The sequence below is a fragment of the Dermacentor variabilis genome, chromosome 3, assembly GCF_050947875.1.
Source record: "Dermacentor variabilis isolate Ectoservices chromosome 3, ASM5094787v1, whole genome shotgun sequence".
Lineage (NCBI taxonomy): Eukaryota > Metazoa > Arthropoda > Arachnida > Ixodida > Ixodidae > Dermacentor > Dermacentor variabilis.
Genome location: NC_134570.1, coordinates 49,101,056 through 49,117,304, shown reverse-complemented (window position 1 = coordinate 49,117,304; position 16,249 = coordinate 49,101,056). Strand labels below are relative to the sequence as shown.

The 16,249-nt window shown below is 53.2% G+C and overlaps 1 protein-coding gene across 2 annotated transcripts in view; it reads right to left on the bottom strand.

Moving 5' to 3' along the window:
* The window catches only part of LOC142575567 (uncharacterized), a 365,001-nt gene that overhangs the window by 217,380 nt on the left and 131,372 nt on the right, over positions 1-16,249 (bottom strand). The window lies entirely within an intron of this gene.

The window sequence follows — 16,249 nt, the reverse complement described above, 5'->3', positions numbered from 1 at the left end:
GGTCTCTGGGGAGGAGGCAGCTGTGTGTTGTTCGCTAGAGGCCTCACAATCACCTCTTCGTACTGCCCGCATAGTCTGCCCATCAGTGAATGGGGCCGCGAGCGCAGTCGGGATAGCAGGGCAGTGCCGTCTGGGCCATGGTGGAGGTGGTCAACATGGCGTAGCCGCTGTTGCAGGAGGAGGCGTGACAGGGGCCATGCTCCCGCCTTGGCCAAGGTTGCAGCGACTTGGGAGCTGCGGGGAGCGCCCAGGCAGAGCCTAATTGCGGCCCGATGCTGCAGCTCCAGCTTCTTGAGACGGGCAGGTGGTAGTGCCACGAGTGGGAGGGCGTACCGCAGGCGTGAGGTGGCTGCTGCATCGTAGAGCTGCAGAGCCCACCTAGTGCTACAGCCCTGTCCTCGGGCAAGAAGCTGAGAGACTGCCTTGCGGACCCGGAGGACCTGGATATGCAGGGTCTTGACAGGAGGCAGCGAGGACAGCCGGTGATCAATGCGCAGCCCCAGGTACGTCACTACCGCGCTCCAGGGTAACTGGACGCCTTCCAGGTGCAGCCGGGTAGATGTGCGGCGGGCGGCTGCTCTTGGGTGGAGCAGCATGGCCTCCGTCTTCCTTGCCGAAATGACAAGGCCAATGCTGCTCAGGTAAGCAGCGGCGGTGTCGAGGGCTCTTTGCAGGGCCGAGCGCGCGCTGCGGTTGCTGTGTGGTGGGCTTCGCACCCACAGGGCGATGTCGTCCGCGTAGATGGAAGTACTCACCGAGTAGTCGGGGTCGATCGGCAGGGCAGCAGGAAGCTGGGCCAGGCCAGGTTCGACAGGAAAGGGCTCACCACTGACCCTTGTGGGACGGCTGCTGCCACCGGCCGAGGGGAGCTCCTCGATCAGCCCACTCGTACCCCCAGGGTGCGTACCTCCAGGAACGACGAGATGAACCACCGCAGGTTCTCGTTGATGCCAAGTAGGTCCAGGGCCTGCTGAAAGACTGGATGGCGCAGTCCGTCAAAGGCCCCCTTGATGTCGATAAGCACCGGGAGCACGGCGTCACCGCGGGCCTTGGCCTCTTCCAGCGGGGAGATCACGTCCGCGATGGAGTCCGCGGTACATCGGCGCCGCCGGAACCCCGTCTGCTCGTCGGCCAGGAAGCCATGGGCACGGGCCACCCAGTCCAGTCGGACCAGAGCAATGGCCTCCATCACCTTGCAAGCGGCGGAAGTGAGGAAGACCGGCCGGTAGGAGCTCACGTTTCCAGCCGGCTTTTCAGCCTTCCGGATGGGAGTCACGATGGCTGTGCGCCATGACGCCGGCACCTGCCCTGACCGCCAGATGTCGTTGTAGCGGTCGAGCAGGCGCTGCTGCTCGCTGGCGGCCAGGTTCCGGAGCTTTTGGGTCGTCACTCCGTCGGCTCCTGGTGCGCTGCGGCGCTTAATTCCCCCTCTTCAAGGCAACTTTCAACTCGTGTAGCGTCAGCGGGTCTTGGCAGATAGCAGTAACCTTGCTCGATGTCCACCCTGGGTGGTGGTTGTGCAGGCAGCTACGCAGGCTGAAGGAAGGTTGTCCTACCGTCAGGATAGCTGAAGTGCGCGGTGCAGCCGGCGCGAAATGGTCGGCGACTAGCTCCGCAAGGGCCTCATCACTGATACCCAGCGTGATGGCCACGGCGAGGAGAGGTTGTAGGCTTGCTTTCCTGCCGGTGAGGGATTTGAGCAGCCTCCAAGCCAGTGGTCCCCTGGACCTGTCCTCGATAGCAGAGCAGAGGCTCCTCCAGCTCTGGCTCCGCCTGCGCCGGGCCTGGAGTCTGCAGTGGGCATCCGCGCGTCTGTACTCGGTTCAGTGCTCTGCCTAGCCCGTCCGGATTGTTGTGCGCTCCGTACGGCACCTGGAGTCGCAGAAGTTGAGCAGGTGGAGGTCCGGGGCGGGGTATCTGGTTGGGCAGAGCACTGAATGGTAGCAGCCCGAGCGCAATCCGCGATGGCGCTGAGGAAGTCACGGCCATGGTCCAACTTGCTGTAGTGCTTCCGGAACAGGGACCAGTGTTTGACGTGGTAAGTTCTTGACGTAGGCCTTCTCCCAGATCCGGGGCTGATCACGATGGGGGAGCGGTCAGACCCCCATGTGTCCGGAGTTGTGGCGCAGGAGGAGGAGCACTACTCGGTGGTGAGGGAGAGGTCAATGGCCTTGCGTGCTCCGCGGCGGACGTAGGTAGGCTCCCCGGTGTTCAAGATCAGCAGGCCAGCTCGGCTGATGGCGTCTGTGAGGCCCTTGCCTCGGCGGGTGCAGCTGTGGCTTCCCCAATCCGTGTGGTGTGCGTTGAAGTCACCGCACAGAATTGCATGCATGCCCACCGAGGCGAACAGCCAGCTGGACGAGGCTGGAGGGATCCCACGGCTTTCCTGGGCGGATGTAGATGCTCGCCATAGCCGTGTCTTGGCTGCCAAGGCGTACTATGATGGCGCATGGCTCCAAGGGGCCACCCGCGATGTCAGCAACAGGTAGAACAGCATGCGCCAGGGTGCTGCGGACGTAGATTTCCGTGCGTGGCTTCCCTGGCTTGTGGGCTCCATTTACGCAGGGTGCCGCAGTGCACCTGCGTGTGGCACGGGGTGGGGCCCGAGTACCCCGTGTAGCCGGGGAGCCGTAGATTCTCGGTCACGGCGTATACCTCCTGCAGTGCGAGTACGTCGAAGACGCACTGCAAGAGGTACTCACACAGCTCGCCATACCGTCGCCGCAGCGAGTTTACGTTTCACTGGAGCACCCTCTGGCGGCGGCGGGACCTCGATGGGTTGCTAACCATGCTGGTGTTGGGTGGATGGCACGCCTCCCGCCTAGAGGCAGAGGGCTCGGAGTGGGCAATCAGCAGGCAGCATCTCTCCGATGGCTTCCAGTGTCAGCTGCAGGCTCGAGATCAGCTGGTCGCGGGGGTCTGGACAGGCCTGCGGTGGTGATGTGGCTGGTGCCTCTGGGGTTGTGGTGGCGGCTTCAGATGGTCCGGCTCGGAGAGTCCGTGGGGCTGCTTTGGGTGGCTGGCCAGGAGGGAGCATCGCCGACTGGTACATTCGTGAGCAGCCGGTTAGGGCCTCTGCATATGAGACTTGCGTAGAGACTTTCGCCTGCTGTGTCTCTTCCCCCACAGAGGCCCGGACGGTACGACGAGAGAGGGGAGTAGGGGTGGTCGCCATGATGGTTGCCACCCTGCGTTCTTCCTGCCACCTGGGGCAGGCTGGAGTATTAGCAGGGTGATTGCCGTCACAAGTATTACAGTGGGCGGCATTTGGGCAGCTTTCTCCTCACTCGTGCGACCTCCCACAGTACAGGCAGCTGGTAGGTTTGTCGCAGGTTGCAGCCACGTGCCCATAGCGGCCACATTGCTGGCACCGCAGTGGACGCGGTCTTCCAGGCCTCACCCGGAACTGGAGCTTGTATATGAATACATGCTCGCGAGGGACCGGGCTGCTAAAGCGGAGCGTCGCCTTGTTGCCGGATCGTGTCGCAGACAGGATAGGTACACTGGACTCGATCGCCCCAGCCAGCTCTGCGTCGGTAGATTCGCCGTCAATGCCGTGTATAAAGCCCATGCTCTTTCCAAGTACAGCTGGTGGACGAGCAGCAACGGGAATGCCTCGGAGCTCGGTGGTGGCGAGCAGCTCCTACAAGAAGGCCAGCGAAGTCGCGTCCGCGGCCACGTTGTTTCTTTTCTTGTGTTAACACGGACCGCGGACACACCTGGTAGCGCAGAGAGCACAGCGGCAATAGCAAGGCGGGATCCTCGTCCAAAGGCCCCTCCCGGGACAGAAGGGCGGAACAGGGCCGTCCGGACCACCGCTGGGTTAACTCGTTTGTTGGCGGCTTTTTGTAGAGCCCTGGCGCGACGCTGGACGTTCCTAGAGAGGACCGTAGTGAACGCGTCCTCTGCTGGTTCACCGCTCTCGGGTGCCGGGGAGAGTGCGATTTTGGGACTGGTGAGAGTGTCCTTCAGTGGCGCCTGTTGCTGTGGAGTAGCTGCTGGGCCCGAGGTGGTAGCAGTCGCTGGAGGCTGCAGGCTACCTGGACTTGTCCGTCGCTTCCCCTTGCCCTTCTTTTTCGAGGCAAGGCGCTTTGTCGGAGGAGCTGGCGGATCCTTCAGGAAGGCAGCTGCGCTCTGTCGCTTGCAGCTTTTCACCTGCGCAGCTGGTGTCTTTCCGAGGGCAGCCAGTAGTGGAGGTTTCTGGGGAACTTCCGCGATTGCCTTGGATGCTGTGGTAGACTTGGCAGGAGTGTCTACAAGTGAATCGGTTGCCTGGAAAATCACAGCAAATCCGGGGGTGCAGTCTCTGTCAGGAATGGCAGGATCGGGCACCACGGTACTGGTTGCAGATGCGGTCGAAACGGCAGCCCGGTCCTCAGCTGTGGGGCAAGGAGGGACAGGCGCTGACTTCTTGCTCTCTGGCAGGGCAGTGGAACCCCTCGACTGCTCTGGGGCGTCGCCCTCGTCATCGCTGTCGCGGCCGCATTTCCGAGAGGCAGACAAATCCATATCTTCCTCATCGGAGCTCACGGGGAGTTCCACGGAAGTTGGTTCGGGAGAACCAGCAGGCCAAGCCGACTGGGGAAGTGAGGAGGGTGAATCTTGCAAGAGGGCCGGGGTGGGAGGCTCCGGCTGGCTAATAGAACCACTGGGAGTGACAGGGGTGTTGCAGGGTGGCGCGACAGCCGCTGCCGCGGCAGCTGCGCGCTTGGCGAGCCATTTTTCCACGATTTCTGCGGACCTCGCCTCTGCGGCTTCGCGTTGCCGAAGACCAAGGCAGTACGTGGACCAGGTTAGCGGTACGTCGATGCTTGTAGCACTCTACGATCATCCGTGGCAAATGCGAGGAGCGCACTTGTTTGGTTCGGCAAAGTCCGCCATAGTACGTTATAATTCGTCCGCGCACGCACCCGCACAAAAAAAAAAGCACGCGGCACCAACACACGCGAATCGCAGGGTTCACTCGCACCAGTGCGGCCAGCGTGGTAGCGCAGTACACACAAATGTCACGCACGTGGTGAGCGGCACCGTCACACACGCAAATACTATGAACAAAGGTTGTAATTCGAACACGCGCACAAACGCGACACCTGCGAATGTCGATACCATCCACCGTACACGCGAGGTAGCGTACACGTGGAGCGCATCAGACCGACTCAAAACCAAGTAATAAAACAGCCGACAGGAAGAACCTGTCCATAAGAACCTCTCTCCCCTTTCTTGCCCCTTGTCTCTCCAGCTCCCAAAGGGCTGCAGAAAATAGCGCTTCTTCATATTCACAATCATTCTCTTGAGATGCTATATATGTGGCGGCAATTACAGCGGGGCTGGGGATTGCTCTCTGACTAACAGACGGCCGCACAAGTCGCGTGGTCCAGATATATGACAAGCGGTGAAGCGATGTGCCACGCAGACTTGCGGCTTTGTCTTTATGAGCGGCTCATTCTTCGCTCCAAAGCGTGCCGACTGTCCAGCCCTGCAAACCACTAAAAACATTATGGGGTTTTCCGTGACAAAACCACGATCTAATTATCAGGCACGCCGTAATGACTCCGGACTATTTTTGACCACCTGGGGTTCCTTAACGTGCGCCTACATCCATGTACATGAGTGTTCTTGCATTTCGCCCCTATCGAAATGCGGCCGCCGTAGCCGGGATTTGATCCCACGACGTCGTGCTCAGCAGCGCAACAAGCCTCTAAGCGACCACTGCGGGTCTGCAAACCACTGTGAAAAGACAAAATTATGGAGCGTCACGTGAGAACCTTGAAAGTTATTCATGAAAAATTATGGAGATGCTGCTCTCTGTAGGAATTGTGCGAAACATTTATTCCGCAGGCGGCTGGCATGCAGCATCGTTCGGCGGTCTTTAATGAGCTGCCAGAGAGGTGAACGTGCTTTTGCAAAGTAATCAATGTAACGTGTAACGACTGATTACATTGACCGTGTAACGACAAAAGCAAGACGCCAACATGTCATGCATGTCATAGTCATGCATATCATGGCACATGACATGTCATGTATGCAATGCATGTCATAGTATTCGTGTCATGAATACATGTCATCCTTGTCATGACGTTAATGTAATGAATGCATGTGATTGTTGTGACATGTATATGCTTGCATTAATTTCATGCATACAATTCCGGTCATGCCATCTCATTACATACAGGCTATTTTTTTTTCTTGGTGGAGTGAGGGGTTGGAGTGAAGTTATGTGAAGTTAAGAGGAAGCTTTAGCTCGGCCCCAACTCCGACGCGGCCTATTCAAATATATGCAAAACGCAAAAACGTTTTTATGAGATAACCCCTGGACCGATGTTAATGAAATTTGTTGCATTTCAGAGAGAAAGTTAAATTCTAGTGACTATTGCAAGCGGAATTTCACTTTAGGGCATGAATCTTGTGAAAAAGATTTTCAAATATTCGACAGTTTGAAAAATATAGAAGCACGAAGTTTACAAATTCACAGCTCTGCATCAAGAACAGATATCGCGGTTCTGTGAACAGCATCCATTAGATCATTCAAACTGGACAAATTTGATATGTCATTTTACATATTACGGTAATCTGTTACGTTGTTTACAAGGGTTCCGCAAAAGCTGTATTTCCATAGTACCAAATTTTTTGTATTAATGTGTAACATCAGTTTTGTGCGCTTCAGATGTACTATTAGATACAATTCACAGAATTGTGATATAATTTTTGATTGCGGAGTTACAGAGTTGTAAACTTGGCAGTTTCGTTTCTGAATATTTTCGATTTCTGTGAGTTTTTAATAAAAAATTGATAACCTAACTAAAAAATTCGAAACCAACAGTCACTAGATTTTAAGCTTTTCTTTTAAATAAACCTTGTCAAATTTGATGCAGTGGTTGCCGAGAAAAACGAATCCTCTTTTTACATGTATTTATATAGGAGCACCTGAGACGTGACGGCAAGGATATCCAGACAAGGCACCCTATTGTCACCTTCGCCTCAAGTGTACTGCCTAGCTGGGACAATCGAGGCGGGGTACGTAAAAATCCGGGTCAGGCCGCATATGTGTGAAGTCCTGTCCGATGCTTAAATTACCACTGATACGGGCAGAGTTCACAGAACTGCCGAGGGACCTGTACAAAGTGTAGTGCCCATGAACATCTATTAGAAAAAATCTGTCTACATGATTAAGGTCGAGAACTTGCTTCAATCTTGAAGATGTCGGCACCAATCGACGGGTAAAGTTGCAAGGATTCCGCCGATACCAAGTTTTCAACGGTGGGTGGACATTTTCCCAATCGCTCGAGGACTTTTCTGTGCGACCTCTGCCCGGCAGGGGCTCGGCGGGCGAGCTCAGCGCGGTTCCGCACGCTCAAGCCACGATGTCTATGGCTATGCAAATCACCGTTAAGGGTGAGGATATCTCTCCCAACGAAGTCAATGAAAGCGCTGGGTGGACCACGGCATTACAAAAGCGAAAACCCATCATCCAGGACCCGCTCGGGCAGGGCGGCCGAGTCACCGACATGCGACGTGGCGGGAATAAAAGCCAGGCTACGGCGATTGTCAAGACACGGCTAACGACTGCTTCGAGATTGCCTCGCGTACCGAAAGAGCACGTTCGAATCATAATCCGTCCCCGTGGAGGACTGGCCATCAAGAAGATGGGCCACTTCAGAGTTGCCCAAGCACTCACTACCGCTGCTGGACTTACGGAGGCGGATACGGCGGAGGATATCATATGTCCGAACATGGTGCAAAACATATTGGTGGCAAGCACACCATCAAAGCGCAACGCCATGGCCTATGCCGATGTGAAAGCTATACTTATTGGACAAGCAAGCTACGAAGTTAGTGCATATATCGCAGCCCCCGAAAACTCATGCAAGGGAGTTATTCGTGACACTGTTCCCACCATCGATCGAGAGGAGCTCAAACGCCTCATCATTCAACCCAAGAATCCAAGCGCCCTCGAGGTGAGACGAATCAAGAACACAAGCACGGTAGTCATCCTGTTTGATGGAGTCAAAGTCCCGGACTACGTAAAATGCGGTCCCAGTTTGGTCAAATGCTCACTCTATCGCAGACAAACTGACGTTTGCCATGCATGTGAAAAGCTTGGCCATAGAGCTGACGTTTGCCCAGCCCCTGAAAATTCAATCTGCCGTGGCTGTGGTGCGAGCAACCCGGACGATAAGCACGAATGTACACTGAAGTGCACCCTCTGCGGAGGCCCTCATTCCACGGCTCACAGAAGCTGCAAGCAAAGGTTCCAAATTCCGTTTCTAGTTAGACAACGGAGAAGAGAACGGCGCAGCCGCGAACAATCCACACAACTAACTGGGTGGCCAACCCCTCTCAAGCCGGCCTTCAGCAGCTCGCACACATCCAGGAGCCGACCCCGAGACCCTGGCGGCGAGGATAGCGGCTACGAGGACCGTGCCCCTTCTAGGGATCGCTCGACGGAACGCTCGTCTTCCAGGGGCCGCAAGGCCCCCGGGACCCGCTCCCGCTCCAGAGGCCACTCTCGTTCCAGGGGGCCTGCAGTTCAGATCCTGCAGTTCAGATCCAGCAGCCTGCTCTTCGTGGTACCACATGGGCTGACCGGGTCAAGGAATCACCGAAAAAGGTAACGGGGGGGTCAATCGCCAGAGCACAACAGGATTGCACAATTGGAAAGAGAAAACGCTTCGTTCAAATACGCAATGGAGCAGCTCACAGCAGAAATTGCAGAACTAAAAAAGCCAGCAAGCGAGGGACAGTTCAACCCAGTCAGGCCCCTGCAGTAGAAACGCCCATGGAGATCCCCGTAGCCGAACCGACTGCCAATGGTCTACCCAAAAAGAGGGCGCTGGCATTTCATGCCTCAGATAAGAGCGCCAGTGTTCGCAAATTGAAAAAAAACGATAGATAAAATGGATGAATCCCACGAAAAAGTTCAAATTGTTATTGACAAACTCGCGGAGGCGGTCAGAGCACTAGGAATCGGATGCGATAATCTGGAACGCCACGTTTCTACAATGGCTTCAGTTACACCGTTGGAGAACGTGAATAACACCGACACTGAAAGGTCGGCAGCGGCTGCGCTCCGCAGCATTTTCTAAGACAAGTTATCTGCTACGTCCAACCATGGCGGCACATCACAGGGTATTAATATCTGGCAGTGGAACTGTAGTGGATTTCATCGCAAAAGGAATGTCCTTCAACAGTTCATTCGGACCCACCCGGAAAAGCCACATCTAATGCTATTACAAGAAACCCACGTGACCATTGGCACGTCAATGAGGTCATGTGGCCATTGGCAGTGACGCACCCACGCAAGTCACGTGAGGCCAAAAGAGGTCACGTCACTGAGGCGGCATGTAACCTTGTAGGGACCATAATACCGGCGGATCAACTTTTCCGAGAGTCCACGGCGACGGACGGGCGTCCAGACCCACACGCAGGCGCCGGTATTGTAATGGACGTCGCGTCGACCCTGGTTGTATCGAAGGGTGTCGGTATGCTGTTGGCTCCAGATACGATGCCGAGCAAGCTGGTGTGCCTCTTCGGCTCTTTGTACAAACTCTTCCGCCTGTTCGCTGGTCGGGCTATTATCTACCAGAGGTAGCATGGCGTCAAGTGTTGACGTGACATTGCGCCAGTATACAAGTTCGAACGGCGTAAACTGTATAGTCTCCTGTACAGCAGTGTTATACGCAAAAGTCACGTAGGGTAAAATCTCGTCCCACGTCATGTGCTCTTCGTCGACATACATGGAGAGTATATCAGCCAGAGTTCTCTTCAGACGTTCCGTTAATCCATTGGTTTGAGGGTGATACGGTGTGCTCTTCCGGTAAGAGCTATGCGTCAGCTGGAGAACGTCCTGCATAAGTTCCGCTGTAAATGCTGTACCGCGGTCGGTGATGACAAACCACGGTGCACCATGTCGTAGGACGATGTGGCGTAAAAAGAACTTGGCCACTTCATAAGAGTTTGCTTGAGGGATAGCTTCAGTTTCGGCGAACCGGGTTAAGTAGTCGGTAGCGACGAATATCCATCTGTTGCGCGAAGAGGTCAGTGGGAATGGCCTAAGTAGATCCATTCCTATTTGTTGGAACGGTGCTTGAGGAGGGTCTACAGGATGGAGAAAGCCGGCCGGTTTGACTGGTGGCTTCTTGCGGCGCTGACAATCGCGTACCGTTGTACAGAATAATAAAGCCGGGGCCAGTAATACTTCTGTCGTATCCTTGCTAATGTCTTAGCGAATCCCAGGTGTCCCGGGCAAGGCTCATCATGGCAGGCTTGCAAAATGTCTTGGCGCAGTGCCGATGGCACGACAAGGGGGTACGTATTGGGACCGCTTCCGCAGTTTTTGCTGTAAAGGACGTTGTTCTGCAAGTAGTATGATGATAAGCGACGCACGAGCGATTGCGGTAAAACACCTTCAACTCCTTGAAGGTGCTCGATCAGCGGCAGCAGCTCAGGGTCAGCGCGCTGGTGCTCAGCCATCTTTATGGCGTCGATAACGCCGACAAATGGCAAGTCATGGTCAGGGTCCGATGACGTTGTAGGGAGTGGTGCGCGTGACAATCAGCGTCACTGTGCTTCCTTCCAGATCGGTATACAACTGTAATGTCTTACTCTAGTAGGCGCAGGCTCCAACGTGCTAGTCTGCCTGAAGGATCCTTGAGGTTGGCAAGCCAGCACAGCGCGTGGTGGTCACTGACTGCCTTAAAGGGTCTACCGTACAAGTAGGGTCGGAATTTACTAATTGCCCACACAACTACTAAGCATTCTTTTTCAGTGGTTGAGAAGTTTTTCTCAGCCTTTGGGAGACTGCGGCTTGCATAAGCAATGGCGCGTTCCGCTCCAGCTTGCCACTGCACAAGAACTGCGCCGAGACCAGAAATGCTGGCGTCAGTATGAATTTCAGTGTCAGCGTCTTCGTCTAAATGAGCAAGAATGGGGGCCTCTTGCAAACGCTTGCGCAATTCATTGAACGACTGCTGCTGGTCGTCCGCCCAAATGAAAGGCACATCGTCGCATGTAAGCAGTGTCAGAGCCTCAGCAATTCTCGAGAATCTCTCGACGAAGCGCCTACAGTATCCGCATAAACCAAGGAAGCATTGGACAGCCTTCTTGTCTGTGGGTGGTGAAAACTCGGCGACGGCAGCTTACTTGTCGGGGTCTGATCGGACGCCTTGAGGACCAACGACATGGCCAAGAAATTTGAGCTCTTAGAACCCAAAGTAGCATTTGTCAGGCTTGATGGTGAGGCCGGCAATATGGATCGCAGCGAGGACACACTCGAGTCGTGTGAGATGTTCGTCAAAGGTGCTCGTGAACTCGACGACGTCGTTCAAGTATACGAGGCAGGTTTGCCATTTGAGTTCAGCAAGCACTGTATCCATCATCCGCTGAAAGGTGGCAGGTGCGGAACAGAGACCGAAGGGAAGAACTTCCCTTCGGTTACAAACGCTGTTTTTTCACGATCCTGTTGGTCAACTTCGATTTGCCAATACCCTGACTTAAGATCCAACGAAGAAAAAAAAACTTGGCATGTTGTAGACGATCCAGTGCGTCGTCGATGCGTGGCAATGGATAAACATCGCGCTTGGTGATACATTATTATAATGTCGGGTGCTCTCCTGAGGCGTCATTTCACCGGTCGCATGTGTCCTACTGGAACAGTACTTGCTCCAGTACGAGAAAAGCAAACCGCAACAATAACAGCGTCCCACGACTTCTGGAACACACCACGCCCGTGCGAGGAGAATCACGGAACGCCACCGAGGAGTCTGTCCGTCCGGCCTGTCCAGCGAGCGGCACCAGATTTCACCAAATTCATCTGTGGTTACGTGTTTCCATTTCACGACATATTGGCTGGCGCGGACAATCTGTCTCGTGCGGCACTTTGCAAACGGAGCGAAGCGTGGCGCGACGGCCTCGCTAATCGTGATGAGTAGGCGAGATTCACAGCAGCCACCGCAGACCGACGTCCGTTGATGCAGCACTCCCTCCATACAGACGACGCGCTCTACTCTGGCGCCACCTCGCAGCCATCGTCGCCACAAAGCACGCGTCATGCAGGGCACTACGCTTTTCTTCTCGCGCTTTCGCCATACGATCCCCTCCTCCGCTTTCGTCCTCGCGATCTCTGCGCTATCGCCACATTTCATTTTCCGTTGCACTCCCTGTCGCTCTTTGATCCTTCGCTGTTGTGCTCGTTCGCTCGGTTACGCCGACACTCGCGCTACGAGGCCATAAAAAATCTGGTCTGTAGATACCGGGCTAATTGTGGGAGCAGCATTCATTGACCGAACTACAGCATTTGGTACTCTGAACCATTCTATTCTTTTTTGTGAATTATAGAGACCTACGGCATCACTGGTCCTTCATGGCTAGCTAACTAATCGGTCTCAAGTTGTACATGGCAACTGTCAGCTTTCATCAGCCAACTTTGGTGTTCCTCAAGGTTGTATTATGAGGTCCCTTACGCTTCCTGTTGTTCATAAACAATCTACCCGATGTGCTTACCAGTTACAAGTTCCTCTTGTATGTCGATGACACTACCATTTATTCATCTCAGTAGTGATTAACAGTAATGCAAGTTCAGTTGAACGCTGAACTTGGCAATATCGACAGGTGGTGCTCACTAAAGCACCAAATTATCTTCGAATCAGTCCATCAAAAACACGTTTTATTTCATAACCTTCGAACAACAATTCCACCTACTACAGGTGTATCATTAAGTAATCATATCCTAGCAATACCTGACAGCATTACAATTTTGGGTGTCATTTTAGACAAGCTATTACATGCGCATGGTTTACTCACTTCTAAAATAAATTTCATTTTGTATTCACTTTATGATCAAAACCTACAGGTATTTTCAGCCTCGTATTCTTCGCTCATTATTTTTACATACATTGCCATTTATCATACTGTAAGCAGACGCTGCGCAGACGAGGTGGCGCGAATGAGCACATCTCGGTGGGCACTCGGCGTTCCTATCAACTAAGAATTTGTGCAGCTTCCACAGTGCTGCAACAAGCCAGCGATTTTACTCCTTAGTGCCAGCGTTACATCCATTGTTTATTTATTTATTTACACAATACTGCAGGCAGCAATGCTGCCCAAGCAGGAGAGGGATTACAAAAGATGCTTTTTCAATATATTTTCAAATGAAACATGAGATATGCATTCAACAATACATTGTAGTAAATGATTCCATTCTTCGCTCGTAAGTGGAAAAATTGATTTCTGAAAGATTCTAGTGCGGGCAAAGTATGACTGGACTACTCTAGAATGAAAAATACGCGACGACCTTTGTAGCGCATGGGTAATATATGTGGCATCCGTTACAGGAAGTACTCAGGCATAAAACTTTCGTTTTACAATGCACTTGCATGTGGCTACTATTCGCTAGTCACGCAGGCAGAGGACAAAGCCGGTCCGCACCACGCAGCATGGTCAGACTGGATCGTATGAGCGCGAGGACGCACACGGGCCCTGTCGGGCACAAAGCAAACGCTGCGCAATATGCACTACATCTGCGTGTAGCTGCGGTCTGCTACGTAGCGCAGATACGGCGGGGTACCCCGACAAGTCCACTGGCTCAGCGCTGTGCTGCTCGCTCATGACAACCGCGTTTGGCTTACGTTTGGCGCGTCGCAGTCACTAAAATCGGGGGCAGTGGCGTCTAGATTAACATCCAAATTCAAACGTGAACTGCGCGCCACGGTGACGTATAGACGGCGGTGCCTTGTGAGCACGCCTCGCTCTGTCGTAACCTTGGCAGTGAAAGGCATTGAAGGAGGAGCGGAAGCACCGCGAACGCCGCGTTTGATTGCCAATAAATCCGCTTCTGGTGAAACGCATCGAAGTACTTTTGGTGACAAAGTGTTTATTAAATAGCTTATTTTAAGTTCGAATGATTTTCTCTACTTCGATAAACATGTAAGTTGATCAGGTCCCGCTTAGGTGCCTCCAAATTCGTAAACGTTACGTAATATTGGCAGAGTTGGCATATACACTAACAGCGTGTGACAAAAACCAGGGAACTGTATTTGAATTAACAGAAAGCAATCACTTACCCCTTTCCCATGGTTTTGCACATTGATGTCGTTTATCTTGTCCTCTGTGGCTACAAGATGGCCGTTGGCCTTCACAGAAAACTCAAAACCAGGGTTGTTCACGGCGTGCTGAAAAACATGGTGAAACATATACAAGCCGGGACATACCTAACAAGTTCCCAAGCCGCCCCAAGGGCTCGCTGAAAAAACAGTCGGCAGATAGCATACATTTCTGTGAACACCTCAGCCAAGTTTTGGAGTTTTGCGCGGCGCGTGGAGTTCACAAGCCGAGCGCGAAGTCGCCTTTCTCTCAAGCGCTCTCTTTTACAGGGATAGCTTTAGGGCCTCGTTACGCCGAAAATCCGGCGTCGGCCGTGCGCCGACCTCGAGCACAAACTTCAGTACATATTTAGGTATGTTTATGCCATATCCCACGCCTTGCTATATGACATGCGGCATGTGCGAGTTATATTGTCGCATCATTCTAATGCTAAAGTTACTCATACCTGGGCTTACATTCTGACAAAGTTATTCGTCGGAATTTTGAAAACGATAGTCAAGAAAACATTGTCGTGAAAACAAAAAACCGTCAGCGTATGCTTTTAAAGCGAAGCTTTCTTTGCTTCTTTCTGCGACTTTGCCGCTGCTGCAACACTGCTGCTGTGTGGTCTTGCATGCCGCCTTAACGCCGGCCACGTCGAGACGCAGACCAGACGCGCGCCTTAAACTAACGCCGGCCGCGTTGGGACGTGGCTGAGGTGTGGCCTTGTCGGAAAATCATGAAACGCGTGCACCGTCGGCGTTCTGTTCCACGACAGACGTTTATGAGCTGTAGCTTTCAAAATCCCGAGGAGTAACTTTGTAAAGAATGTAAGACAAGGTATGAGACACGTGGAGTGCCTGCGTGGTTGTGGTTCAGACTGATTATTCGCCTAGCGATGCCCGCGGCGTCCACAGCGGATTTTTCGCGACACTGGGCCTTTAGCGTACATGACAGGAGTGTGGCACAAAGACGACCCAAAAAGCTCGTGTCAACATTTACGGCGCATCGCCTGTGAACAATGCCCTCTGGACGCCGTACTAGGCGCGACGCCCCACAAATGGAGTGCGGGAGCTGCCGCGGTTGTCTCCGTGCTCACTGCAGCAGCAAGGACAGCGAAGGGAGCAGGCGGGGAGAATGTTAGCGAGGAAATAGAGAAAAAGCAGGCAGTTCTGCGACGCACAACGCTAGAACCCACAATGGCGCCAAAGCGTGCACTCAACGCCGAGGAGAGGAAGGCTCGCAGAAAGCGTCGAGCAGAGCAGCCAGGGTAACATTGCACATCACATCACGACTGTCGTATGCGGTCAATATATCACCGCCAATCAACGCAAACAGCAGACGAAGCTTCGCTTACATCGATTCTCTCATTGCGTAGGATATGCATATTTTTACAGGGCCCCGAAACGTTACGGCTCTCCCGGCGAACTGCATGGGTTGAGGACAAAGAGGCTGCCCTCGCGTTTCTTGGTTGGCGTTAATTTCAATGAGGACGTGTTCTCTGTGACACGCCGCGACATCATGCACGAAAAAGTCGCAGTTTTGCCCAAAAGGCGAAGCAACAATTGCGATAGCAAATTAGTATACATAGCTATATTAAGCAAAGATAGTAGATTTATCGGCCGTATAAACTTGTAAACACTGGCTTACTAAATATACCTTAACAAGCACGGTGTCAGATTTTTTTTTTTTAGTTTTCATGTCGCGTTTCATTGGCAGTTTCATTTTATTTTCTTTATTTGGCTTGAAAGTCGACCCTCCCGTTACAATCGTGGTCGTGTTACATTTGATTAAATACGGCATGTAACGCCAGCGAGGAATCTACCGAGTAGGAGATGATGGCCATGAATTTTCTGAGCTCTCTACAATAACGGGGAGAGAATCTGTCAGCTGTTCAGCGTCGTGTCTGCCCATCCCCTTAAGGGGATGAGATAGGAATCTGCAAGCTAACGTTGGAACTCACCACAGTACTGAAAAGCTGAATCATTTGGGATGTAGACACTTGAGCTGGACCCTCCGACAGGCTCGATATTAGTCGTTCCATATCTTCTTTCGGCGCTTTTTCGACCGCTACCGCAGTAGCATCGGGGAGGGCTGAGCCTGCACCACGGTGTAAGATATACACTCTCTATACTCCGTTTCAGACAGGTGAAACGCTCTGCTAGCTACGCAA